At 38.6% G+C, this 27,191-nt stretch overlaps 1 protein-coding gene across 5 annotated transcripts in view; it reads right to left on the bottom strand.

Annotated features, from left to right (window-relative positions):
- The window catches only part of TBL1X (transducin beta like 1 X-linked), a 203,647-nt gene that overhangs the window by 167,043 nt on the left and 9,413 nt on the right, over window positions 1-27,191 (bottom strand). The window contains exon 2 of one of the 5 annotated variants that reach the window (XM_029999175.2): window positions 8,663-8,785. The exons of the other annotated variants lie outside the window; for them this stretch is intronic. The gene's annotated coding sequence lies outside the window, so the exon portion shown is untranslated. The remainder of the gene's footprint in view (window positions 1-8,662; window positions 8,786-27,191) is intronic. 5 annotated transcript variants of the gene reach the window in all.

The following is a 27,191-nucleotide window of genomic DNA, read 5'->3' as shown; positions in this document are numbered from 1 at the left end:
CCATGTGTCTGCACATACAGGTACATGTGTGCGTTTGTGTGTATACAGAAAACACCACTGGCTAATCATTTAAAATAGCTTGCAGACAAAATAAAGTACTTTCTATTCGCTCAGATACATACTTCAAAGAAGAAGAAATAAAAGCTGCTCAAAATCATTATCTAGAAGTATGAGCTTGTGTCTTCCCACTCTCCCTAACACACTAAAAAGGCAGAAGGAAAAAACAAAGTTTAAGTATTTACAGCACATTTGGCAAAAATACAGAACTTCCATATTAGACAAAATTCAGGCTAACACAGTATACCAAATACTCACACTAGACTTTTACTTAAAAGATCCTAGAAAAATAAATAATAGATCTGAAGCATCATTATTAGTGAGAGGTATTAGACACATAGCCCAGTCTTTTGCCTTGGGAGCTCAGGGGGAGAGTGACTGGGCCTTTCCATCGTTCCCCCTGGTGGCTTTCTCCAGGAGAAAAGGATCCACCGAGGGAGCCAAGGAGTTGCTGACGAGGTCACCCAGAGAGCTGTGGGCAGACACCTACACCACCACCCTACAATGCCCAGGGAAAGTCCACAGTGTAGGATGAAGATGAAGGCTGAGGAGCAGAAGAGGAAGGCCGCCCAATCTAAAATGACTCACTCAGGTTAAAAAATTGGGAAATACACTGGAGAGTACGTTTCCAGCTAGCAGCCCAAACCCAAACTATTACAAAATCCCAAGGCTGAAGCTGAACAAATGCTCTAAAATCCAAACTGCTCTGGGTAGCTCAAGACTATTTCAGCTAAGTTAACTGACCACCTCAAACACAAAAGAAAATACAGAGCACACAGAGAAAAGATGCAGCTACAGGGCTTAAGAACTGAAAAGCAAGAGATTTTCACTCTGCCTCTAATTCAGTTAACTGGAGATTGCCACCACTGAGACAGCCCTCCTGGGTGCTGGGCTCTTCCTCACTTGCCTCGGAGCCCATGATCCCATGGCTGCAGCGCAAGGGAGTGGGGAAGGAGAGGAGAGGTACAAGGCAGATCAATCAGTCCACGAAAAAACCACTCCCTCCCACGCACATCCCGAATAACTTTCTGTTGTAATAACTCTTCTAATCGGACTCTCCAACGTGCCATGTGATCACCAGGGCTTCTGTGTTAGTCATCAAGAAGACAGCTAGCTAGCAGGATGCCCCTTTTGGTACCAGCCTATAGTGACAGCAGGTAACGTGAAATCACAAACCAAGAACGCACCACCTCTCGTCCCTCTCCTTACAGCCAAGCCAAATTGCTAAGGACTGTAGAGCTCAGTGGGAATTAGCAACTGCAGAACGGAGTCCAGTTATTCCCCTTCTGACCCAGAAAGGCTGGCAATTCCCTCCCAGTCCCAACCAAAGGAGGAAGGCACGTGCACGCAACTTCCCAGCCTTTTAGAGTAACGAGTCATGTTTCTAAAATCTGCTAGCACCTCGAAGCCTACAAGCCTTCAGTGGTGCACGAAAAAGGGCAGGCTTGGAGGGAGGAAGGCACAGTGATCACTACCTGCATTTCCCCATTCACTACCCCAGCCCCAGGTTAGCTGGGGTTAGCTTTCCTTCTCTCCTTAAACACACACGAGGAGAAGACCCACAGTGGCATGTAAAATAGGATCTGACTGGACTATAGCTACCCAGCCCTCAACCCCAAGAAAGCAATCTGGATTACCCTAACTCCAACTACTTAATCTCCGGTATGTCTTCCTCTTCAGTCTGTAAATTCTGCCTGTGCTTACAAGGCATGCCTAAACTTACACTGACAGGGCTGGGGAGGCTAGTGCACCTTCCATCCGAGCCCAGAGACCAAACCTTCTGTGGTTCAGTGACTCCCATTGCCTGGTCCTAGCTCCCTGCTTCTGCAGTAGGTGAGCTTTTCATGGATCACTCTTTGGAGTCATTTAATGCTTCTCCACAACAGCAAAAACAGCCTTCCCATGTACGTGAGGTATGTTGAGCAAATTTGTGAGGGACAAGCAACTAAATTTTTAGATGATGTAATACCTGCAAGGGAAGGGACCTGACTGTATTATTGGGATAGAAGGAAATGCTCTAATTAACCTTCTAATTGGAATAAAACAGTACAAGTGACTCAATTGTACTCTGAACTTTATCTTGAAAAAAAAAAGGGGGCTACTAATTTAATTTTTAAAAGTCACTTGCACAGCTTTGATCACCGATTTGATATCCCTTGACAACATAATTATATCAAAATTTAATTAATTCTTTACAGTAGGTGTAGATCGATTAATTGCCGAGTTCAGTCAGGCAGCTTCTGCTACAGGACATCTCCTCTGGGATTTATTTATCATTGGGCAATAAAAGTATTATTCCCAAATTCTTCTAAAACATCAATTATTAGTGACTTGTATCAGAAACTTTCTTGGATTCACTTCAAAGCAGAGAATTGCAATTGGGCTTATTTCTATTTTATCTTTCGGGAAGTTGATAGGACATTTTTCTCCTGGATAAAAAGTTCTTAACTGTGGAAGTGAGACACAGTAAATTTTAGAATAACAAGGGAAAAAAATTATACTCCATATATTCATATACTCCATATATGTCCATATATTCCTCCACACCTGCAAATCTGTTCTATTAACAGCATGAGGAAAACCTTACAGAAGGAGTAGAGCTCCGAAACAAAACTGCATTATCAGCTGAGAGACACTGCCTGGTCTCATAGAGCACTTCCTATTGAAGGAGAGTGTTAAAAAAAACCCCTTTGTAGTCTTAACAATAGTTAAGACCACTGTAATATTTGGGAAGTGTCTTCATTTCTGTTTGCACTGAGAATTTTTTTGTCCTATTTTCACTGAGGTATCTCGTTGCTAAATTATCCACCAAAAAACCCAGAAAATGGAGCTAAATGGGTGATGTTACTGGCACATAACTAGAGTGTAGCATCGCTAAGTGGCCTCCCAATGATGCAGGAGAATAGTTTATGTAAATCATCCAGGTATTTTTTAATAAAGTGATCCGTATCTTTTCTAGAGGTAGGAGGAAGGTGTGTTGCCTCCAATTTTACTGGAGCTGGGAAGCTCAATATTGCCTCCCTAGGAAAACACTGCTCCAGATTCGGTAGAGACTGTTTAAAGTTTTAGCTATAGAAAGAATTTGAAGCTAGTGTGGGTTTCCAGAGCCCCAGTCTTCACAGTAGCAATGATGTTTCTTTTCTTTAAAGACAGTTATTTATCATGTAGCTGTGGTAATGTTGTACCATACAACTTTGTAGACTCACTTCTGTAGAGGTTTAAATAGCATTTGCAAAACACACTGCAGAATATTCTAACAAAGCCTGTAACTTCTGAGGTCACCGATGTGGTTCCTGCCATTCCAGATACACGCGTGCAAGTTTCCCGACAGCCACCTCACAGCCTGTGTGCAAGTTACGGCACACGTTGTACCAGCCTGGTCTCTGGTAACACACCTCCCCATACACTGCTATTTCAGGCAGTACAAAGGCATGCATTACAAATCCACAGGGCTAGGGCTGTGGACGGTAGTGTGCTCACAAGCCGGACTGATTAGGTGTACATCTTGCTGATTTTTACTTGGGGGGAAAAAAATCCGGGGTAATTTTTGGTTTTCTTTCACACATGTATTTGCATAACTGTTAAGATTACAGAACAGCACTAGCAGTTGCAAAACTTACTTTCATAGAAACATTTTTTAAGTGGCTTAATTGTCAACATGATCTTGACATGTATTAAGATATTACCACTGCTGCATTGTCACTGCTGTGAAAATCCCTTCCATCACTATACAGGCTTTCATTGTTATCATACAGGCCCTAAATATTTCCTTTTTCCATTGAGTTTCGCATACGTGGTCTCATAAAATATTTATTTATCTTTCATAATGAAGTACTAACTGGGAGAAGCTAGGGGGCCTCAAAATTTTGTAAGATCATGTTGGACTAGAAAGAGATTTGTTTCATCAAATGATCTTAGTTTTGGTGAAACAGGTAAGATAAACAAGGGGTTTCTATTAGATGGACAGATTCTATAAATTTCAGCAGCTTTTGTGAATTTAAATGTATTTGGCTGAAACAGTCAACACAGATCCAAATGCCTAGAAATTTTAGTTAACACTGTTATAGAGTGCTGATTTCAGAAAATGCATATAACATTTCCAATAAAAGTTCTGAGTATCCTGCTTCTGAGAGGCTTTTCTTCTTTAAAAAACAAACAAACAAACAAACAAACAACAAAAGCCAACAAACCCACAAAAGAGAACTGGACTTTCAAAGATCAAAGCACAAATATTATTAGCTGTTTTTTCCAGGTTCTTTTTAAGTCATATCTGTTTCCACCTTGATTTGTCTAGTGCTGAAAACCCCACTGTAACTGGGAAGCACACCAATCTTAATCAAAAAAAGTAACTGACTGATCATTCTAAAGGTAGAAGGAGCAGATCGTAACAGCATGCTGTTACCTAAACAGATCAGGTATCTTTTCTATCTTAACCAAAGTGAAATGCAATTCTCAGCAGCAGCTAACAAGCCAACTGTATATAAAAAAAACAGGTTGTTAAAACACTGAAAGACGTGCTTACCATTACGCATGCGCACAAGTCTTTCCCTTGTCATTCTAACTCTATTCAAAAATCAGAAATATTTGACTTAAAAATTAGCCTCTTTTTTGTGTGAATACACTTCAGTTTTCTTCTAAGCCACTTTGATTTTTGAACTCTTCCTGTGCATCTATAATACACACAGCAGTTACAGGGCTGCCATTTTACAGAGCACAGTAGCCTTGCTTCCTGCTGCAGCTGTACTCTCTGGCTACGCAGCAAGTGCAGCAGAGCTCCCCATTATTCCCCAAATTTCTCACTAGGTATCTGTTTTGCCAACCTTACATTTGCCTGTAGTTTGCATCAGCAGCTAACTGCACCCATGTGCATCTCTTGCCTTTTAAACCATTTCTGTTCCTCCTGCTATGGCAAAGTCTACCCAAGCCCCTTTTTTTCAGATCAAGGACAGATAAAGTAAGGTCAACTTCTTTTCCTTTCTAGATTTTGAAGATGGAGGTGAGGCATAACACAGGTCCAAAGCTTGTTTATCTACCCTCCCATGCCTGCAATCAGGCCTGAGGAGGCAACGATTGTTTTGGGAGAGGAGAGTGTGGCAGAAATGAAGAAACTTATTTTTCGTAAGACACAAAGAGCAAGAACTCCATTTTGCCAAGTAGCTTAGACTGGCTGTTCTCACTCTTGTCAGTGAACAAATGGGACATAATAGCTGAATGAGAAAGGCACCTTCACCCTTCTTGCTCCATCTGTAGGGATGGCTGAAATTCACAGGAAGCCTGGAGCATCTTGTAATATGGCAATACTGCAGGCTTCTGCAAAGATAATTCGCCAAGAGGGTAAGCACGACGTTTTAGTGTGCTTAGCATTTTACTCAACTCATTTCTGTGTTCATACATTGAAAACAACTTGATGTAAGCATACTTTTTTGGTGTGGTAGTACAACTTCATTCACAAACCCATTTGTGAAAATATTGGAAAAAGGTCACAAAAAGATCTCCCAGATAGCTGCAGATGACCACATACAGTAGCCTTTTTACAGGTAAATAGAAAGATTGAAAAGATCAAGTTCTTCATGAGCACTTGAACCTGTTCTGCCAGTGACACTTCTCTTCAGCACTCAGAGGATGCCATAGTGTTGAAAGCGCAGTCGTTCAGTTCAGCCTTTATTACTATTACTATGCAGGGATGTACATATAGCATGTTACTCTCCATTTTGGAATGAATGGATCTAGAGTACAGGAAGCTTTAGGCTTCCATAATAGCCAGGCCCTGATGGCTTGTGTTATGTAACACTTAATAATACTTTCAAATTTAAAAATGAGCTTTCCATGTCATAACTATGGAAATTTTACACATTACTATGATCATACAGGTTTTTATGATACTAAGTCAAATGACTTTCTAAGGAAGCAGTCAGTACATTACAGGATAAGACTTCATATTCAGTTGTACATCATAGATGTATTCTGGAGTAAGGATACATTTGAGAGACTTTATTTTGGACTAAGGAGACAGAACTGTAGCAAGCGGAAGTTTACAACGCTTTGCCATTGCCACACTATGTTATTTTTTAGTAAGTTCTCTTCTTATATTAGCTCTCTGTGCTTTAACGGGACCACCTGCTAGAAGGAGCTGACAAATTTGTGAACAAGCCAGAATAATTCCTGGTAACTGAACTGCACCTATACAACCAGCAAGGATGAATGGCCTAAAGCCACTTCCAGAATTGATGTGGTTCACTGTTCAATCCACTGGGCACAGATAATAGCGTGCATGAGACTAGACAAACAAAATTAGAAGTCAGATTTTTTTTTTTAAAGTGCTGCCTACAGCAACAACATCCACAGCTGTGTGAAAGCTAAGCATATAATACAAAACAATCTATTTTTCTCTGCAATGCATTTTAACATGTGGGACACATGGAAATCAAGAGGCTCCATGGTATCTCAGTCCATAATGGAAGCAGATAGGTTTCAGGAAAACGTATAAAGATGGATGGTGTGTGGTACACTTTGCTGCCAGGAATATTTTTTTAAATTGTTGTTTCTGGTATAAATGCAAAGTAGTTATTCAACGACCATAAAATGAAAAATCATTTTGCTGGTAAAACAATTTTAAGTACACCTGGTTAGAAATTTTGACAGAAGAACATTTTCCATCAATACGTAGGAAAATAAATGATTTTTGGAACATATCCTGCAGAAATTTGATGGAAGAAATGCAAAAATAATTACAAAAAGGTATGATGCAAATTACGTTGAAATATATATATATTACAAAACATAGAGTATTTTTAATAATTTACTTTAAATTAGTATCATACATGCTTAATATTGTAGAAATGGTCCAAGCAAAGTAATCAACAAGATAACTGAGACTGATAACTTGAATGAAAATGAAGCATTTTGGTTGTCTCACTTTTAGTGTTGAATTTTAAAGTACCAGCTTTACATTTCAATTCATAATAATAAAAGAAAAAAACAAACAAACAAAAAGGTTAGCATTCCCCGTGGTCAGTGTCTGACTGAATTTGACTTAAAAAATCACTTGAATGTTAAAATAAAGGCTGGGGGGAGGGCATTACTGTCCCTGGCCCCATCCCTGCTCTTCTGAAAAAGTAATGATAGGAAGAAAGTCACTGGTAACATTCTGTATAATAAATCATGATTTAATCTCCAAGCACCTTGAAATTTAGGATGGAGGTCTTCAAGAAAATAACATGGTTAAAAATGGGACTCATTTCATCTATGAGGATAGCCAGCTGACGGGGGCAAAATTAGAGTAACACTTAAATTTTGACGCAAAAAATAACAAGAGGAAAAATGGAAGAGAAAGTATACCAAGAGGAAAGACGACAACTATCATATATGATGCGGTATCATTGGGTCCTGCCATTTTCTTCATATACTGCTGTAAATCACAGGAGAGTTGAGAAGGTGCGTCGCCCTCCCTTCCCCCAGGCACCCATCTCACAGGATGCAGACTGAAAGAGACAAGTTAGTGCTGAACACAAGTAGGATAGAAGCTTAACTGTCAACATTAAAATATATCTGCATGTGAGAAGTTTTGTTTCAAAATACATACAACATCAAATGAATTATTTACATCCAAAACTCTGCTGTGGTCTGAGAACATAAAAAAGGGGGAGAAAAAAAAGATTCCTTTCTGGATTTTTTTTTTTCCCCTCTTCCCTTCAAATAATGATACCGACTGTATGAAACCTCCCTGGTACCACTCAATTTAAAAACCTGTGTTTTTTTGCTTATATTGTTCAGGTGTCAAAAAATACTCCTGGGGGGGTGGGGGGGAAGCCCTATTAGTTCAGAAGTATTACGCAACCTAATATGGCATTTTAGAACTTGTGCATTTGCCACTTGTGCAACCACAGCCATAAATGTATTTACATGCTCCACCTCTATTAGCTGTAACACTAATGAACACTGACTCTTGTGACAAGTGCACAACATACACGACATTTAGAGCAAAATTCAGTCAAGTCCCAAAGAACTTCTACGCACCCAATCATCCACTATCTATACATGAGTACGAGTGAGAAAATTTTCCCTGTTGATCACATCAGACAACAACATTACTGTACAGATCATATTTTGGGTTTGTTTTTTAAAGTAACAACAGCTAGAAAAGAAAAAGGGAGCCTTGTTTAACCTGGAACGAGTTAGAAAGCTTCTGAGCAATGACATAATTCTGACACGGCAGCTAAGTTATTTCAGGTTTAATCGGCCACAACTTCTATGTCAGGCTACAGGGCTGAACCCACAAACTTCAGCACTGAATTGGATCACCTGCCAAACACTTTTTATAAACATGTGATCTCAATATTCTTATAATCTGAAAGACTATTACCATTCATAATTTGCTTGCAACTTTTTTGCTCGGTTGTTAAGAGTTCAGAAGAAGCTGAAGGCAGGACCTGGTGTTATTTGTTTGTTGGTATCATAAACAATTCTGGTTTCACAGCTCTCGCAACGCTGCAGTTCCAAGAGTTCACACATATGCACACAGCATTGGGATTAGTGGGTTTAATTTCTTGTCATGCATCTGTTGGGACAGTGGAAGGCTTGAGGGTTTTGACATTAAAAGACTGACCTAATTAAAGTTGATTCACTCTTCCCAGGCATAGAGTAGCCAAGTTTTGAAGCACCACACCCCATCATATCATGAGGGTGGAAGCAGACTGGATCCTTGGAACAGCTGCTGACAAGTTTATACCTGAAAAATAATTCATTTGACATGGGATAGCAAGACTCAGATATCCTTGAGAAAATTCAAATTGAGAAGGATTAGTCAAACTCTGTTTAGATAAATATATATATATGTACTAATATGAAAACTGCTTACATATGAACTTTCATATCTTATTTCCATGCCTTGTTCCTTTAGTTCCAGTCATATTTTTTTTTTCATATTTTTGGGTTTCACTTATAATTTTCCTGCTTTATGTAACCATAAGCACTTTGCTTGAAAACACTATATTGTGTACTGCATTAATTATTTAGTTCATTATTTGCCTCCTGCTACTTACATAGGAAAAGACAGTACATAATGAACATTTATGCAAAATGCACAGTAATAATTTAGGGGTTGTATTACTACTTCTTTAATATATATTTTAATGGTAAGAAACAGCAATAAAACTTTCCTCCAACATCAGCATATGGCACTTCTTAATACAGGAGAAAAAAAAATTCTTTTCATTTCCACAGAAATAACATGCATATTTATATATACATGTATATATACTGGGTGATAATACTGGTTCCATTATAAATAAGAGGATGCATTTTTAAAAGTTAAGAGCAGAATTACTTGTTCTTCCTTGAGTATACTTCCACTGAGTTTCACTCCATCACACATTTCTTGACTTTGCAGTCTTTCTCTATAATCTGCTATAGTCCATACCAGTCCCACCTATTTGATTTTTCCGACTAATCCATATAAGGGTATGTATGTCTGTCATTGGATTATTAAACTAAGTATTTTAATATATTTTTCATTATGCATGCTCCTGTTCACTTTTTGCAGGTACCAGAAAATTATCAAACCCCCTAAGCTTTCACTTTCATCTTAGTTTCCACTGAATTTCAGTTTTAGCATCACAGGTACTAATACAATTCCTCAAAATCAGAGCTCATATAACAAATGTAAATTCTCTTTTAAAAAAATAACTTCATTACCCATCATTTGGAAAGTTCACAGACCCATTTCAATGGAAAACACAATTAGAAAATATCCCTACCCTGAGATTTCTGTAAATGTACTCCATAAAAAAATCCAGAGGCAGAACTAAAGCATGTGACTTTATCCCAGTTTCTCCATCTATAAAATCAGGTAATTATATTTAACTACTTCGCTGAATACTCTTAAGCCCTTATTATATATAAAATTTGTGAAGCTTTTAAAACTGTCAAGACATGACAGAACTGGAATCAGAATAGAGGGGCTCCATTATTCTCCCAGTTAGAATTAAACACCAGAAGTTCAGAGATTTATACATTACAAAGGCTCAAAGAGAATACCCTTTAGCTTTTCGTTAAGCTCAATACCTTAACTCAAAGAACCTTTTTACTTAAGGCTTGCTTCCAGCCTTTAATCATTCTTGTGACTCTTCTTTGAATCTTCATCTATTTTATTCTTTACTTATGGACACTAGAACTAGAGAAAACAATCCAGCCTTAGTCCTGTCAGTGCCAGACAGAGTATCATCTCCCTTCCCATTCCCAAACTTTCTAGCTTATGTATGCAGGGATCATGTCAGCCCTTCGGCCACACTTGTTTTACACAGGATGGAGTCTACTGCTCTAAAAAGAAGTCCTATGTCTTTGTCTCTCGGTGCACAATGTTACATTTGCTGTATTAAAGCAACAATCTTGTTTTGCCCAGTTTGACAAGCACACTCACTCAGCGATTTGCTCCTTTCATTATTTTCTCAATCTTTGAATCATCTATAAACTTCGTAAGTGATTATTTTTACAAGGGTGCAGATAGAAAAAAGTTCAAGTGCGGAGGACTGGCAATCCATCGGTAGACACAGATACTCAAGGACCTCAAACCTAACTGTATTCACCTTCCTTTAGGTCTGATTCAGCTCCTGTGTATCCTTCTCACTGTGCATTGTTCTTGTTTCTTCATGAAAATGCCAAATAGCACCAAGGGAGTGACCTTACAGAAGTCTAAATGTGTATTTTCACACTACTAGTCTATCAACAGCCGAATGTATAAGCACTTCGAAAACATGGCAAGGGTAGTAGTGTAACAAGACCTATTTTTAACAAACTCATGCTGACAAGCATTAGCGATATCCTGTGATTCTCCTCTGTCCTTTATTAACCAAGTCCTACACCAGATATTCCATCATTTTACCTGAATCAGTATCTGGGCTTGTAACTACCTCAGTTACCTGGTCTACAACGCTGGCGCTCATCCAGGTTTCTACTATCTTCCTGGTATGTCAAGACTTTTGTAAATCAACAGTGAGAGTCCAACATTAACTCCTCTGTCAGCTCTTTCTGGGTTACACTACCTTCAGATTTTAAAACAGCCACGCTGAAAACTGGACTTCCATCTGTGTACCCATTGTCCCAGGCTATACACCTCTGGGAGGCAACAACATTTTTATTTCCTGTTATTCTATGTTTTAAACAAAACATACCCTTCCTATACCAACTATCAAGCTGCTCTCAAGTAGGAAAATCAAATACAACCAACAATACGTGCTTTTTCTTCTCACCCAAACATTTTAGTCTAATAAGCGAAGGTACCAACAGACAGTCCTACCAACACATGAAAGAAAGTAGCTGCAACACCTGTATTATTCCCACTGCAGGCTTGGTTTATTCCTTTTATACACATGTGATTGCAACACAGGCCAATAAAAACGTTAACTGGACAAACAGAAGAAGAAGGTGCTTTAATTTGTTTGTAAAAACTATGAAAAAATGGAAGTGTTTCTGATCCGGGAATACGTATGCCAAAATTCAGATGGAAGACTTTGTTTAAAATATGTACAAGGAAATGTAAGAGAGGAATAGGCTGTTACTTTTCCATCTGAATTACTGCTGCTACCATAAATAACGAGGCAGAAAATTCATCTCCCCTTCTCTGTGATGTTCAGCTTATCTGAGAAACAAAGGTTCAAATGGATCAGCTTTGGTATCCAAAGTAGCCAATCTTTTGTGCTGACAAGCATCAACATTTTAAAAACAACGGAAAAAAAGAAAAAACCAACTCAGAACAAATATCGATCGATCACCCTGTCAAGCTGATGCTGAATCAATTATCTACTTGGTCTCAGAAACATGTATGTTGAAATGCTTTCCTTCTGAGGGTTCTCTTGGATATTTATTTTGCAGATAATCAGGAGTTTTGTCTTATTAGTGAGTGGGTTTAGCTGCTGCTGGGGACTGGGATGGAGGGTGAGGGAAGAGAGGGAAGGAGGAGAGAGATTTCATGCCTATAAAAGAGCAATTGAAGATCAGACTAAAGCTCATTTAAAGACTTCCAGTAAGAAACTGTGACCAAGGCTTAAAACACACTAAAGAAGCAGCTTCATCTTGAACTTTGGGAGCAGCTGTGCTCTCATTCCCCTTCCCCCAACACAGGAAACAGACCTAGAAACAAAAATAAGACAGGAATGCTCCTGTGCAAGCTAATGTTGTTGGCTTCTTAAACATCCACTACTCTTGTGCCAAAAAAAATGAAACCTAGGAGGATTTAACACTTCAAAGGATAGTGGGAGACTGCTTTAAACATAGAATTTTCTACCAGAGACAGATATTCTTTCATTTTGTAAACAAGCTGGAAAAATGTTATCATGAGTGCATGTCAAGACAGATTTCATTTATATGCCTGTACTACTTATGCACAAATACACTATTGCATATTACACTTTTACCTATTTTAGACTACAATTAATGCCGTAGCAATGTTATCTCCCATCAGGAAAAAAAAATGCAGCAGTTGAATCTTCTGATACCTTCCAAAACGTTCTATTACAATATGCAGTTTGAAAGCTTAACACTACAGAGAAATGTTTGACAAAGAAGTTCTCTCCTTATTAAGCAATGATACATAATTATATGTTCAAGGAGAATGTGAATAACATCTTGCCAAAGGAATGTATGGCCACATATGCTCCTCGCAGTATTCCCAACTACAAATTATAGTTATGCTTTCACTTGTGTTATTAAGAACTTGGCCTTTGTTCAGTGTATTTCACTTTCTGAACAAAGGTAAAGAGAAGGGAAGGAAAGTGGTAGGCTAAGTTCTCTGTCTAACTTTAAAAAAAAAAAAAAGTTATCTAATTTTGACGAGTACAAATCATCCCCGTGGCTTGCTCTGCTTCACTCACCAAAAACAACTCATGTTTTCAACACTTAATTTAATATTTTGCAGGCTAATGGAAACTTTACATAATGCATTCTCCCTCATAAAGCTAAAACGTCAACACAGATGGGATTGAGATCTTGATATGGAGAGAAAGCAAATGTTATCTTTTCAAAATCTTCAGCCTAACAAACATGATGTGGAGGATGGGATGAGCACTGATATGAAGAAAAAAAGGACGGGAAAATAATCTTACTCATTTTAGAAGAGTGTCTGTATCTCTTTCTGAGCGCAGCACCCCCAGCCATACCTCTCACAATAGTGCTTAATGTTTGATTAAAATAGTTTCTTGATCCCTCCTCATTCTGCTAGTGTCCTCCCTGTGGTAGGACATGAAAAACAGATTGAAAAACAACAGTTGATGAGATTGTTAACAGTTATATTTCACTCTCACTTAAAATCTAGTAAGTATTGTCAGACTAGTCCTCAGTCACAACGAATCCCAACTCCAGTGGTTTCCTTTTTTTTTTTTTTTTTTTTTTTAAAAAAAAAAAAAAAAGTATGTTTGATCTTTTCTTCATGCATTGAGAGTTCAGGGCCATGCAGCACTTCTGCCTTCAGCACCTGTTAATAATTCCTCAGAGAAATGGACAGAGAGCAAAAGCAGGTGAATGGAGGCTTTAAATTTTAATCATTCCATCCATGGATCACATCCCATCCAACCACACAGTGTGGTCACTTGAAGCACCATTTCTTCACTGCTATTCCTTACAAGAGGGAAATAACTTGCTTTGAGTGTAGCATTTCAAAAAGGGTGCAAAGTAATGTAAATGATTTTTCAGTTTTAAGGGATTTCATTCTAAATATAGGTCATTAAATCCAAGCATGATGAGAAAACAAAAGCAAGCACTGGTCACACCCTGGATGTGTCAGTCCAGGAAAGATCATCACCACAGATGGTGAACTTTATCTTGGATAACCAATTTCTCTCTTGAGCTCTCTTCTGGTTACCAATTTAATCTCTTAGCTCCAGAATAAAAGTTTGGCAAATTTTTTGCAGGAAGATCTACATGCTTTCACAGAATGCACTTCTTATTGTACTTGAAATGGAACAGAAATAGCTGCTGAATCATCTACTATATTGTCATTTCACAACCCCTTTTTCCCCGTCCTGCATAAAGTCATATTTATGTCTATTACATCCTCTGTAATCACTGCTAAGAATAAGCACCTCATTACTAGAGAAGTGTTTTATAATCCAATATAATGCAGTTCAAACCACTTGATACTTGCTGGCTTACAGCAAGGGGACAGGTAAATGGACCAAGCTTTAAACAGATTGCAACTGAATTTAAAAAAAAAAAAAAAAACAAACCAAAAAACAAACACCACAACAAACACAGCAGCACCTCTAGCAGAATAGCCCCATCTACATAGGTGGTACTAGGCTATCACACTGGTTTTCACAGTCATCATTGCTGGAGCATAAAGCTTCTTATGCCTGGAAAACAATATCAGGAACAGACTGTAACAAACTCTTTGACTTGACTGCCAAGTATGGATGTTCCAAAATGCCTGAACTGTCACGTCCCCACAATCAAAGCAGGCTTTCTATCAAGACCCAGTCTAAAGGAATGCCTGGGTATTTTTTTTATTTTCCTCTATGTTTTGCGTGGTTATAGGATATATGTTCAGCCTGATCTACGAGATAATAAGGCTACAGGTCTAGTTACAAAATTAACAGGAGTTCCACAGCTAAAGAATGCTATAGAATAGAATAGAATACTTCTGTTGGAAGGGACCTACAACTATCACCTAGTCCAACTGCCTGACTAATTCAGAGAATTAGAATTCAAAGAAATGCTAACACCCTGTCTAAACCTCCCCCGGTGAAGCTTTGAACCATTCCCACGCGTCCTATCACTGGATCCCAGGGAGAAGAGCTCAGCACCTCCCTCTCCACGTCCCCTCCTCAGGACGCTGTACAGAGCCATGAGGTCGCCCCTCAGCCTCCTCTTCTCCAAACTAGACAAGCCAAACGTCCTTAGCCGCTCCTCACAGGACATGCCTTCCAGCTCTTTCACCAGCTCTGTTGCCCTCCTCTGGACATCCTTCTGAAATTGTGGGGCCCAGAACTGCACATAGTACCCAAGGTGAGGCCGAACCTACACTGAATACAACGGGCTAATCACCTCTTTTGACTGGCTGGTTATACTGTGTTTGATGCAGCCCAGGATGTGGTTTGCTCTCTTAGGACCAATCTGGACGAGAACCATATCACAATTAATTTCAAAAATGTACATACTGATGGAAGTAGGTGTTTTGTTATATAAAAGCTATATTTTGAAATGCCAGCTGGGCCATAATAGAAAACAAACAAAATATGATAAAGAAAATCCACATTCCTATTGCAGGTTAGGGTGAAAATGTGGTCTAAAAACCAAGAAGTCTTTACGTATTGCACATCACACACCAATATCTCAAAGTAGTTTATATATGGTTTTGTACACAGCTTAGTAACAAAAGGTCCTCATGCAAGTGTTACAAAAATTAACTACGTAAGAAATCTTAATTATCATTACAAATTTTCTGGTTGCTTGGTAAACAGTAAATTTATCTGATGATTCTTCAGCACAGCAATTCTGCAGACATTTAGAACTGTGTTATGTTTCTATAATGATACACTACGTGACAAATATCATACACCATTAGATTTCAAAACATCCTATTGTAAACAGAAGGCTTTAAAATTACAACTTACAAAGCTGCTTCATACCTCTAGCATGTGGTATATGCTTATTTCATCCATCTAAAAATATCTCATTTGTAAAAATCTAATATCTAGAAACATGACTAGTTGGGCTTAAAATAGTCAGTTCGCTGATGGATTTATAACTTTATCTGCATTTCACAATTACAGTCAAAAGCATATTTTAAAAAGAGTAAGTTCATACCCCTTCTGCAAACAGGCATTTACAACAGTCTTTGAATTAAGTTCATACCAAACTGCAGCCCACATAACAAATAAATATGTTTTCTATAAGCAGCAGAACTAACCGAATCCGGTTTTTTACACTTTTGTATCCCATGTCTGCTGAAAAGCCTCACAAACTTCTGCTATAACCCAGACAATTAGGCACGTACTGCCTGACCAGTCAGTATGCACATACTTGACTGCCAAGTTGGTTGCTGCCCCTCAGAACGAACTAAGAGCTGCGCTCTTCCCATCTTGGGAGGGAGTGGCATGACTTTGGGCTCCTTCATCTTCTCGGCCACTAATTCTCACAACACCTGTAGGAATCCCCTATCTTTGAGTGCATTAACACTCTGTCAAATGTAGCTGATGTTGTTTAGCAGAGCCAAGTGCTCTATTATGGGAGGGATGGACAGACAGAGACAATGCCAGACTGGACATTAGGAGAAGGTTCTTCACTGAGAGGGTGGACAGTCACTGGAACAGGCTCCCCAGGGAAGTGGCCACAGCACCAAGCCTGTCAGAGTTCAAGGAACATCTGGACAACGCTCTTAGTCCCACGGTTTAGTTTTAGGTAGTCCCGCAAGGAGCAGGGAGTTGGACTCAATGATCCTCATGGGTCCCTTCCAACTGGAGATATTCTATGATTCTAGGAATGCAAACCACACAAATTTTGTTTCTTAGGAAAATCTCAGTAACACTTAGACAGGCAATGCATACCAACTCAAAATCCCCAAGCTCATTAGTACTGCCCAAACAAAGTTTCTGGACTGACCTACCATTTAGTTTTCATCGTCCAAACTCTGGCTTCTGCTGGGAAGTGCTGAAATCAGCAGAAGTCACTCTAGCCGTACACATCAACATGCCCAGGGCACACAAATTGATTATTTTGGTTTCTTTTTCCTCTCAACCATTTCAGACTCTTACATTCAGGCAGCCCAAGTTAAGATCCAGTGAAATGGCTATACTCGTCAGCTGAGCAAAACACCTAAATAACGTAACATTTCACACCACCATAGCCAGTCAGGCCATTTCACAAGGGAAAAGCACAGTGCTTCATATGTACTTCCCCACTGAGGGGTAAGAAACGGTCATTGTCCTCTACACTTCATCTTTGGCTCTTCAGTTTCTACCACTGGTTAACTGGGTACTGGTTGTGCAGAAATAGTAAATTCAAACCAATAGGCAAGAAACAAGTTTCAGAGAAGTCCATACTGGTATTCCACTCTAAACAGCTCTATTTTTAATAGACAATTGGATTTTTAATTTTAAAGGCAGTCAGTAATACTGAGATTTTAATCAATGCTTAAATAGGATGAACCCATAAATATATGGGTTATTTGAACTGAATACCATATTGTGCTGGTGACCCTCATATGCCTGTTCCTCGATCTATTGTAATTTTGAGGTTACAAAAACATACAGTAAATGAAGCTCTGGACGATGATATTTAGCTGTCTTGAAATTTCCTTTATGTTCTGCCAACTTCAGTTCTGATTTGGACTAGAATGGTAACTGGTAAACAATAATCTGGCATGCACTCATTAACAGAAAAACAAACAATATATTTTTATAAGTACAATAAACCAGATAAATTTTCATCTCACACCAGAAGAGTTTAGCTTCTAATCCAATGTACTGTCTTTATTCTTTTGTTGTCAATTGCACAAATGGCAGAAAAATATTCTAGTACACATTAGGCTTTTAGCTACAAGGTCTTTCATTTAGCTATTGCTATTTCTTCTCTCTCCCTTTTCCCCTGTTTTAAGAGATAGATCAGTGTGAAATCTGCTCAATTTCAAACAAGTGGGGTAGAATACCTTCAGACAGTAAATCAGTTCTAATTCTTATGTTTGCTTTTATGGATTTTAAAATCATTTCATGTTATTCTTACTATTTAAAAAATACCCTCACTATTGGGTAAAACATCCAACAGACTGGATGGGAAAAACAGTGACCTTGGAGGATTGCAATGGAACTGACTGTGACAACAGTGTCTCAAATATGCAAAATAAACAAAAAGGGTAGGAAAAAAAAGAGAATTACATAGATTTCTTTTTTATAGTAACCTCAGCTATCACCTGTCAAAACATTTTAGCTGTTGTATGACTCCAAGATTGAAGGTGTAGTTTTAAATACATACATGTATTAAAAGATGAGCAAAGAAAAGAAAGTATTATTTTAAAGCTTACGTTCCTTTTAGCTTCTAATTAATAGTATCTTTGTTATTTTAGAAGCCTCCTGGGTATTTAGAGGGCTAAATTGCAATAAAGCCAAGGTACATAAAAGAAACCTATTAAGGTCGTCTTGGTCAATAAAAACTAATTGCATCAAACAACAGCCGCAGCCGACAGACAGCCCTTGCTGGGGAGCAGGAGAGGAGGAGGGTACCTCATGCATTCCCTACCCCACGGAAAGGGCTGCCGCCCCCCCCCCCCCCCCCCCCCCCAAAGCACTCCCGCAGCACTCACCCCAGCCCTCCTCACCCACCAACAGGAAGCAATTTGACAGTAATATTTCAACAGCCACATGGCTGTGCCATGCAAACTTGGCCTTGGCTGCCTCATATTGCTGCTGTTAACATCCCTGGCTTCCCAAAACATCTCCTGACAGATGCGTTTTGCCATAGTAAAGACCCGTGGTAAAGTTTTCTTCCTCACGCTCTACAGGGAGAGGCACAGAAGCTCCATCAAACGTGTTACACTGTCCCAGAAGACGCTTTATCTGAGTCAGAGGAGATTTGTGTGCACCAACACGCATGAGCAGCGAGGAGCCAGCCGTGACACTGGGAGGTGGCCTGCAACACCCAGCAGCTTGTGAACGTGGCTTCTGTCAGGGCGGGCCTGATGGAGCCCAGTACAGGGGACACGTGAAAGACAGAGCCCAACAGACCGACCTCGGAGCAATTTTGGAAAATATGGTAATGTATCTTAACAATATGAAAAACATCTACACTGCTTCTCAAAACGGCTTGGTAAAATGAAGTCTAGTGCCTACCTTAGACAGAAAGCTCTTGAAAAATCCTATGTTCAACTGAAGTGGGAAAAAGTACCCCAAATATTTATAAAACACTCCAACGCTACCTATACACTGTCTGGGAACTACATGAGTTCCCTTTTTCCTACATTATGAACTAGACTGCATATTTACAACTGTTTCCTTCATTGGACTGAAGTTTCACCTGTGATCTCCACACCTGTCTCCATTTTATCCTTTGAATACCATTGTAATTTATTTCATCCTTTTGGTGACAGGCCTCCTTCATCTCAGAAGGGAAGCATTAACGTCTCTAAGGACTATAACAGGAGGAACTAACTGTGACTAGACAATGTCTGGAATATGCATTTTTTGCTTTTACTTGCAGGATGAGTCTGCGTTGCTAGTGGATATAAAATTCAGACTGGAGATATGGAGTTTACTTGAACGAAACTTTCAAAGCACAATTCTACATAGGTATGTCTCATGAGCAATTAAGAGAGTTGCTAACTTTCTCATTACTAAATGCCATATTATTTACATAGAAGCCTCACAGACTCCTTCTTCCTTAAGAGCACTGCGGGCAGCACTCACACACATCCTTCACCCCGTCCTCGCTGAGAGGGGACTGGAGGGTACACAAAGATAAAACATGAACCACGAAGACAAACCAGAAGGCTCAGCAACTAGTTGTTCACTGCCCATTGAAAGCTTTTAGCTACTGGGTATTATATTTAAAATCTACAAAGTAGAAGTAAGACAGATTTTAAAACATTTCTACTCCAGACAGGAAATTCTTAAGAGATTATAAACTAGCAATTAAGGCCAAGTCCTGAACACACACACACACACAACTTTCTGCACGCGAGTACTGCTGTTTACTTCCGTGAAACTATTGTGTATGCACTTAAGCACAGGCATAAATATTGAATACCTATGGCAACGTCCTATATGAAGGAAATGTCTGGCCTACAATGAAGACACGTATTTTACAAAAGTATTCAAGTATATAAATAGATTTTGAATGGAAGTCTCTCTTTTTCCTTTCTTTTTTTTTGTTTAAGTCCAACTCTTTAAGATTCAATGTAAACATTCATCAAAATGCAGCTAGCAGCACTTTGGTTTTAATGTTTAAGAACTGGAAGGCTAGATATTAGGGGGGAAAATGGCTTTATTAAGTTTACTTCTACACTGAGGTAGGTTCAAGGAGGAAAGAGACGTATTTGTAACTTGCAAAAACATCAGTTCTTGGCTCTAAACACAGCTCCTTTTTAGATCAGTGTCAACCTGTACAGTACTGGCAATCAAACAACAGCTGAAACAGTCTGCAAACTATTACAGAAACAACTGGAATAAAGGCATACATGTGTATGTAAGGAAGCATGATGGTGAACATCAAAATTTTGGCCTAATTTGGATCTTGTATCATCAGACATAATCAACTCCTTTACATAAATACTCCTTTTATCATCAGCATTTTAATTAAAATGCTTGCAATTATAATGACAAAATTACAGTTTTGTAAAATAAGAAAACTGTATTTACTGGAAAATTAAGTATATCTTTCCAGCAGCCAAACAACTGGATATGAGCTAAAGATGCGTTCCTTAAAAAACGTGAGGCAATTCTTTGAAGCCTTGAAAACACTAACATGTCATTTCCCTTCTCCCCAAACATACACGTAAGTGTACCAGAAGAACCATGAATAGCAACTGTTCTTATGAGAATGTTTTTCATGAAAAGTTCACTTTACCTCCCACACACATCAAGTTGACAATTGAGAATCAATTCAAAATGTAAGAACCTACATCCTAAGGCAACCCTCAGTGCTCAGTTAACAAGTCTGGTCTGTCATCTGCTTAATTTTGGTTTGGTGAGGGATGTTGGGGGTGGGGGGAAGGGATGCTTTGGTTTACTTTCATTTGTTTGTTTTTTTAAAGATTCGTCAACATGACAATCTGTAGCAATTTATTAACACTTGCAGAACCAATTTCCTCTTTCAGAAAGGTCACTTCTCAATTAAAGGTTGAAAACCGGTGCTGTGTAAATGCTTACCTTCCATGAGAACACAGCCTCTTTAAGCTACTGTTTTGCTACCAACCTCAACCAGACCCACCACTGATAAGAATGCTCGAGAAGATCAAACCTGGGGGAAAGCTGGCATGCATGCCTCCTTCTCTCCAATAAAACCATGCCGAATCAGCACTGTTGTTTGCTTCTCTCTCTTGCTCTCCGCCCCCCCCCCCACCCTGCCCCAAGGAACATAAAATCTAGTAAGTGAAGCAAGATCTGCAGAATCAAAACAGAATTTATTTCTCACCAGCATGATGTGGCATACATGAACACCTCACTAAACATCACTCTTCACAGGAAGCAGACTAACCTAGAATAGGCTTTGAAACTATCACGTTCAAAAACTGTGAAACCAATCATGAGATAAACCTTTTTGAAACAGCAATTGCAAAAGACCAACAAAAATCTGTCAGGTGGGTGAGGTGTTCGTCCTGCAAGGACCAAATTATACTCCTTTTCGTTAGCTTATTATTATTTAACTACCAAAGGTCTCTTGAAACAGTAGCTTGCTGATGTATTACAAACTGTCTACATTTCCACATATTCTGGGAAGGTGGGGTTCCTCCCTAATTTGAACAGAGACCCATAAAGACAGAAAGTTAGATGCTGGTACAACTATGTAAATGCACATATTTCTCATTGATTGACTGGGGTTGAAGAAATAAATGAAGTACTAAAATGGCCTCCTTCCACCATAAGCTGCATGCTCTTGTGACAGGGCCCTACTGTTCACTTTCATTTTTTTACTGCATCAGCCAGATTCATAACTAAGATTTCTAGGAAAATTTGTGAAACAAAGGAAAATAACTACTAATCAACAATTCTAAAGAAAGTAATTAAGTAGTATCTGTAGTGCTGAACAATTAACCCCGGACTGTTTTGCTAGGTCAACAATGCAAACTTGTTATATTGCAATCGGCTGTCAAAGACTGCTGTTACCAGCAAAAAAGATGATAATCAAAACTTTAAATTGTGTCTAAAAATCTCATTTCATAGTTTCTGTGGCTTGAAATTAATTGTCAGTATTTAAACAGCCTAGACTATGCTTCATACAGGCCCATATTCTCAAGCTAAACAAAAAGAGAAAGAAATGCAAAGAAGTCTAAGCTACTATTTTACAGGTCCTCAGCTCTGCTGTGGACAGGAACAGTTCATCACATTTTGTTCTTCACATCAAATTTCTTTTAATAAATATCTTCCACTAAACTCTCCTCAGCCGGCTTGCCGATATTTCTAAGTTACTGAGAAGAAAAAAAAAAAAAAGCCAACCTCCAAGCCTGTGCAATTTGCATATAATTCTTATATAGTAAAGTTCATCATTTGATACTATTCATTTCTAGATATTCATACACATGATTAATATGTAAATCTGTTTAATTTTGAGAAGCATTTGGGGTTTTTTTTCCGTTAGGTCACTATACCTCGTATTCTTGTTTATTTAAGGTTTTTGCTTGTTTAAAAAAGAACAAGGCTCCCAGTTCCTCCTATTTCAACCACAGAACGTCTTCATGTTTTTTAAGGTAGAAAATATTTGTAACAAACACTAAATCAAACCACCACTACAATAATAGTACATCTTCCCACTACATCAAATGTGACATTAAATAAAACTAAACACATATGGAAAACAAACTTGTTAGCAATTTACAGTAAAGACCCCCTAACTTCAATACAAACCACATACCACCTTGACAGAGTCACCCATATTTTAAATGTAAGGAGCTGCTTCTGAGGATCAGGACCAAATATTGCCCTTTCAATATGGGGAAAAAAAAAAAAAAACCAAACCAAACATCTATATACAGACTGGCAGTAGGCTCTAAGCAGCCACCAATTCCTCTGATTTCAATTGGAGCTGTACCTACCCAAAGCTTCTGAAAACCAAGCCATTTATTTAGACACCTATATTCAAAAATGCTGGCCTCTTAAAGCACCCAGCTAGTACACGTTAGAGACACAAATTATTAACAACATAATCAGCACAAGCCATAGCCAGTATACAAACAGTTTTGAGTGTCTGTCATAAAAGCACAGAAATAATGAGGTGCAGGTAACCTTAGTGTTTACTTCCATTTACATTAAACTCAACAGTCTGATCTTGCCTGACAGCAACCTCAAACAACCTCTGGCTTTAGATCCAGGTCACTACACGATGAGAGCAGCACTTCGTTTGTAAAATGTAGTCAAGAGAGAGACATTACCATGTGTTTATCCAAGTTGCTGGTGGTCTAGCTGAAGTAGCCTACAGCTTTTCTGAAAGCAGTTTAATGCCTCTAAATGGCAATTAGATGACAGTCACAGCTATGCAAGGAAGTTTTAAGCAATTAACTACCTTTGGGGAAAAAAAAAAAGTATAGTCTGAATTACCTTTTGCACTGCATGTACTAGGATGGTCTTAAGATTGAAGGTAACAGCTGTTATCTCAGTGGGACTGTCTTGTTTTTTGTGTCATAATTATATGGTAATATTTCTGGAGGGCAACAAATTTTGTTTAGAAAGCAGAAACAGTAAGAAGTTGAGCCACATCAAGCCCCAGTGACAAAGCAAGTTGCTGGAGTGACAAAGTGGTATTACTGCACCGCTTGGGAAAAAACAATGGCACACATAGCATGTAGCTTTAAGAAACCCAAGAAAGCAAGCTTCAGTGACGGAAATCACATGTATACAAACATTGATAATAAATAACAATAAACAGAAGGTCTGCTCATTACATTATGCAGAACCTGGAAGAAATCATTATTCATCTGCCTGCCTGCTCAGTCTCTATTTTAGTGCAGGCTGCAGAAAAGAGTTTCCAATATTAAAAAAAAAAAAAAAAAAAAAAAAAAAAGACATGCAGGTGGATGGCTTTGTGTATCCGATTTCATCAGAACTCTGAAACATTAAGTGCTGGAAACCAGAATAATCAAATGAAAGACTATAAAGCAGACTAAACCCAACTCAAAATAAATGAAAAAAATGCATGCACATACACATATTTCATGGAAATCAGAAAGAGGGACTCGTCATCAGCTCCTTGAGCCAAAGGTTATCATGCTGAAAATAGAAAATCTAGTTAACAAAAATATTTTGATTATGTGACTTTCCCTTTGGAATAAACCAGCAAGAAGGAAGAAGTCAAATTTACTTTGTCCTTTTATAGGCAATTCTTGAAGAAAGTATAACAATAGTTGTAATTTTCAGTATTTCTAAAAATGTCATATTCTAATTACAAAGTGCTGTTAGTCTTTATTCTGATGCGCACACACAAAAAGGTAAAATACGGTTTATTACATTTCAATCTAAGAGATTAACACATTACTATTTATTTTTATTGGCAGTATGCCCAAATACCCCAGATCTGCAAGAGTGATAGTGAAAAGGGAAATATTTCAGGCCTCAAAGAGAGTAGATCTATGGTTGCCTGGAATGTGTAAACAGCCAGAGCCTGTTTTACTTCCCACCCCCACTCTCACCACGCACACCTCCTCTACCTAACCCCTCCTAACATCAGCAAGGACTGCTGCTCTCAAGCAGAGGAAAGAACAGAAATGTAGTAACATCAAATAACAAAATTCCTGACATTTTAAGATGTAAGAATTTGGATTTACTGAACTGTGATGGTACCATATAAATGGCTGGAGTCTAAAACAAAATCAGTCCTGCGTTAAGACCCAAAAAAATAAAAGAAAAGAAAGATCAGTTGAGCAGGCTTGCTGTGTGACAGACCTGATAAACACAAACTAAGGGAATCCAAGTGCTCCTCTCCAGATTATTCTTTGTGCAACTAAAGATCAGCCAGACCTGTGCTCTATCAGAGAATACCGATAACAGCTCTATAAAAGAGAAGGGATATTTTCATAAAAATCTACACAATATAACAAAACTGATGCCAAAATTTAATGTTGGTATGAATTACCTTCTGTGAAAACAAAGATTATTACTTGCATAATGATATATACACCCACAAAGCAGTAAGTCATAAAAATAGATATCATCACATCCTTTAAAAGTTTACAATATAATTAGATAGTGGGTTTTAATCTCTTTAAATTTGTGGACCTATAAAGAGACCTTGTACAGTGAATTTGAACAGAATGACACTAGACTTCCTTTTTTTTTCCCCCACAGATCTCTCAAAAAACCAGTCCATGTGTCCCCTAGAAGCTTGCAAGCTACGGTTTGAAACTACAATATTAGAGAACTCGTAAACATTACTGCTGTTATCTACCTAGTAGCTTTAGTCTTCAAAAACAAACCAAACAAGAATGTACCAAAAAAAAAAAAAAAAAAAGAGAAATAGCAATTAAAACATCTGAGCAAATGGCTGTGTATGATGCAAAGCTCAGAAAACCTGAGGGAATAAAAAGGGAAAACTTGAAAAAAATATATATAGTACAGCATAGAATCAAACGCTGAAAGGCAGTTTCATAATGTTGTTTACAAATAACAGGTCACACAGCTCTTGTACTTCTCCTTTCTTTTAATTTTACCATTTTTATGAATGCATTTGGCTAACACTCAAAAGAACACATCCATAGACTAATGAGGGTAAAATGCTGGCTCAAAGGAGACACAAGCAAACGGTCTGTCAGCAGAGTATTTCCAAACAGTTAAAATCAATAACAAATTCAACCTAACCAAATGCAATGCATACAAACAGAAATTAAAAGACTGAGGCAACTGGCAAATACATAAATGATGCTTCAGGCCACAGGGCATACTTTCTCACATTCGTTAGCACATTAAATAGGCTGGCAAGACATTCGCTCCACTTGAGACACTAGAGAAATAACCATATGTATTTCCAAAGACAAAAATAACAATTAAGACAATGCTAACAGCATAAATAATTATATATTTATGTAAAACAACTATTTGTAGAATGTTTGAGTCATCAAACTAAAAAAGTTGGAGTCAGAAAATTTATTTTTAAGGTTAGAAAAATAAACTTAATGCTCCTTCTGCGAAATTTTCCTTCTCCACTGTTGACAAACACAGAGCAACCACCCCAGAGAAAAAACAGTAAATTAAAATAAAACACATACATCACATCACCAGTACACAGACATACCCATTCTAGGTTTTTTTGGCATTTAGGAGCAGTGAAACCTTCATATTTATTTCTACGGCCAGCATCTAACGTGAAGGATGAAGCGTTGAGCTATGCACTGTCTGGCTTCTGCCTTCCGACTGAGCCTCCCTGGTATCAACCAAGCCAGCTGCAGGACTCGTACCTCCAGAAGGCTTTGCTGAGCTGGCATTCACCAGTCGGCTAAGGTAGGCTCGGCGCTGCGGTCTGTGCGAAGTAACGAGAGCGAGACTGCTGCGACTCATCACAGAGCGGGTTAGAGAAAGTACAGCTCCAGCCTCTGCCCAATGTAAAACACGCGGGGTATACCTGTCGCTGCGCGGGAAGGCTGGCACGTGGTCTCGACAGAGGGTATGGCATTCGTAACCCTCACGCAAAGACAAGCATCAGGCGCTGGACCTGACACGTTGCGGTTCTTATGTGACAGGTCACAGTTGGCAGAACAGTTTTGAGACTGTACATGATCTAGACAGACAACGACGAGAGTGTCCCGCCACTGCTTGCCAGTTGCTTTACAGATGGCTGCTGCTAGGGTTGCTTACACCTTTTGATGTGGGCTGGCCTGAAAAACTAAGGGCACTTGACTGAAAAAAGTCATAGGTTTCAAGGATCCATCTAGAATCACAGAATCTAAGCTGGTCACTTTTCAATGTATGTGTCTGGAACCTCAAATTGCTAAGTCTTACACTTTAAACTGCAAAATATTAAGCCTAAGTAAATTTCAACATAGCCAACATAGCTCCTGTACGGTTTAAAGAAACTGGGCTCTAAATCTCAACTTCATGTTTGTCAGCTACAGGAACTTCAAAGAACATTGTGAGCGTTCAGATAAGAAAGGTATTCAAAATAGATCATGGAAGTTATGCTATACAAAAAAGACTACTTACGTGGGCTTCTGTTTCATTACAAGAACACGGGCTGTCAGGACTAAAGCTAAAATCACGCATGTCATCGGTCGCTTTAAAAAAGGCTCAGAAATGTTTACTTAATCAGTCAAGAATCTGTGCTGCCATCATATAAGGCCTGATCCTAGAAGTCTCCTGCACATGCCAAATACGTTTTTGCAACATCAGGCCATAGCTATAACAGGATTTGTGGAATGTTCAGAACACAAATGTATAATCAACTCTCTCCTTGCTGGAATTAGCTGTGTATCGTAGAGCTGACAGGAAGAAAAACTATGAAACACAGAAAATATC

The sequence above is a fragment of the Aquila chrysaetos genome, chromosome 23 (assembly GCF_900496995.4).
Source record: "Aquila chrysaetos chrysaetos chromosome 23, bAquChr1.4, whole genome shotgun sequence".
Classification (NCBI taxonomy): Eukaryota; Metazoa; Chordata; class Aves; order Accipitriformes; family Accipitridae; genus Aquila; species Aquila chrysaetos.
This window is presented reverse-complemented; position numbering and strand designations above follow the sequence as displayed.